Here is a 2,980-nt window from a genome sequence, read left to right as displayed (position 1 = left end):
CATTATTTTCATCTAGCTTCACTATTATTATGGTGAACTAAACCCTTTGTTGTTGGGGAACAATGTAATCTTTTGAAACTCTCATATATTCAAATTCTTATTTATTTCATATGCTTGTCATATACTTTTTTTTATCAATTGTTGGGTTCTCATCTGTGCTCAATGCTTTTATTGTTTAACTCATTCAGTAAAAGATGTTTGTCTTTATCGATATGAGGACGTCTGGTAATGTCATGAAGTGGTGGGAAATTCCTTGATTATGCCAATATCGCCTAGGGATAGGGGTAGGACGGTCAATTGTATTTGCTTCCGATCGCATTGCATTATTGGTTACTAGGGGAGGCTAGGGATAACAAGCCGATAATTAATAATAGGCTCTTTTCACCAAGGGATTGGGTTAAGGGTAAATAATAAAGTGTGCATGGCAATTAGATAAATAAGTGAAGTAAATAAGAAGAATAGATATATGAGAGTGGATAAGATGAAATTGTAAACCCCAACAACACCATTCATCCATAGTTTCTCAAAACCAATTGAATCAACTGCATTGCATGTTTATTTTTGTTCTTTGCATATAACCACCAAATTTATTCTCTTTCAAGTCTTACGCGATTAGGTTACATGAAAGTTAAGGCCTAAGAGTCCTTTGGGAAAAAGATACTCGGACTTACCCGTTTATATTACTTGATAACGATCTGGTACACTTGTCAGGGACTTAACAAGTTTTTGGCGTCGTTGCCGGGGACTCGTGGTTTAACTTATCTAGTAGTGTAAATTGATTAAGTTTGACTTGATTGTATATATCTTATCTTTCTATCTTTTTATTTATTTTTATATAAAAAAGTGCTACTAGGGTTTTGTGCCTAATGTTTGCAGGATGCAGTATGGACAAGAATTTGATTATATGGGCACTCAATTCTACCAAAATAATTTCAACCACTGGTTGGAACCTCACTCATACATGGATCAAAGCCAATTTGGGCAAGCTGGTGAGCCACGATTTACTCCGGTTAAGAGGAGTGCAGAGTCTGATAAACTTTTTCAGAGGGTCATAAATTCGGAAGTATACCATGTCAAAGGTATTGAGGAGAATACAAAGAATGACGAATTTTTTCCGCAAGACATGTATAGAAGACTTTCTTCTCATAAAAGCATGGAAGAGATGCAACAATATCACTTGCAACAACAATTCTCTTCACCAATAGTAACGTGGGAGGAAGAGCAACAACTATGTCAACAGATAGCTGATTTGGGAGAACAACTCAAAAGATCTAAAGAAAATTTTGATAAATTTCTGGAGAAGTATGATTCCAAGAGCTATGAAGTTACCTTTAGGAATTTGGAGACATCAATTGATGAGGTTGTTGATGGGGAACAGATAGAGAGAGAGGTGAAAAAGATAGAAGAGATAGAAACAGAAAAGGTTGTTGCTAAGGAGAAGATAGAGGAAAAAAAGATAGAAATATATGAAGAGAAGATAGAGGAGAAAAACATGGAGAGAAAGGAGGAAAAGATAAAGGAAGAAGGTATAGAGATATATAAGGAAAAGATAGAGGAGGAAAAGATAGAGATATACGAGGAGAAAATAAAGGAGAAAAACTTGGAGAAAAAGGAGGAGAAGATTGAGGAAGAAAAGATAGAGAGAGATTTAAAGGAAGAAGAAACAAAAAAGTTGGTTAAGGAAGATAATGATGATGAGCGAGAAAAAACAGTGGTTGAGAGAAAAGAAAAAAAGAGAAAAATTGTGAAAATAAAGAAAGAAAGAAAAATGAAAAAGAGAAAGTTGAGGAAGAAAAGTGAGAAAAAGATGAAGAGAGAAAAGAAGAAAAGATCATATGAAAAACCTCTTCTTCGTCAAAAGAAATATCATAGGAAAGAAAAGAAGTTTAAATGCTTTATGGAGATCTTCAATAAATCGGAGATTAAAGTTCCTATGATTGATATATGGAAACAACTGCTTGGTGTTCTCAATTTTCTGAAGATATTCAGCAGGAAGAAGAAAAAGAAAAGAATATCAAGCAAAGAGGATCAAAACCTACTGATGGGTGTTTGGGCTTTACCGGGTCAAGCTAATGACGTTAAAGAAGTGCTTGCTGGGAGGCAACCCAGTTTCTAACTTTTTCTTCTTAATTATTTGTGTGTTTAAGTTTGTTTTTTAGGTTATATGCTGCTTCTGATGGTAGTTATGATAGCATCTACTGATGGATGCTAGAAGATTTAGGTATCTACTGAAGGATACAGGAAGGTACACCTACTGATGGGTGACGGTAAGATTTGCACCTACTGATGGGTGCTAGGAAGGTTTGGGTCAGGCTCGTGACGTTAAACAAGTGCTACCTGGGAGGCAACCCAGTTGATTGATTTATTTTTGCATGTTTTAATTCTCATTCTAGTCGCATATGTCAGATAAGTGATTGGGAATTGCATAAAAATTAAATTTTGAAAGTTGAAATTGAAGGTTTAAAGGGTTAAAATGTTTTAAGAAGAAGAAGAAAAAAGAGAGAGGTGTAAACCGCGCACCGCTGAGCGGTGGCGTCGTTGGGGGTACAAGCATTTTAAAAGATTATCTGATTTTTCTACCCCTTAAGGTTCGCCCAAGCACTCTCTAATAGACCTATAACCTCTCTTTCTCTTTCAAACATTCTTTCAAAGATTTCCCAACACTTCTCCTATCATCCTCTCTCTTGAAAACCCAATTTTTATCACTTTTTCATCCAAGTTTGGGGTTTTATGAGAGCCTAGCTATTTGGGGATGATTCCTCCACATTCCTTAGAAGAACTTTTGTGTTTTACTAACGCGTAATGAGATTTCTTGTGGTTTTGTGAATTGTACTTGATGCAGGCAGGGTCTCCTCATCAGAAAAGAGGATCAAGACTATGGGAAACAAGAGGAAGGAATCAGAGTTGGAGCAGCTGAAGCTCCAACCATGGAGGAAGATGATGAGATAACATCTATTGATAGATGTTATCTACACTAGAA

The sequence above is a fragment of the Vigna radiata genome, chromosome 1 (assembly GCF_000741045.1).
Source record: "Vigna radiata var. radiata cultivar VC1973A chromosome 1, Vradiata_ver6, whole genome shotgun sequence".
In the NCBI taxonomy this organism is placed as follows: Eukaryota; Viridiplantae; Streptophyta; class Magnoliopsida; order Fabales; family Fabaceae; genus Vigna; species Vigna radiata.
The sequence above is the reverse complement of the archived record's forward strand: the minus strand, read 5'-3'. Positions refer to the sequence as shown.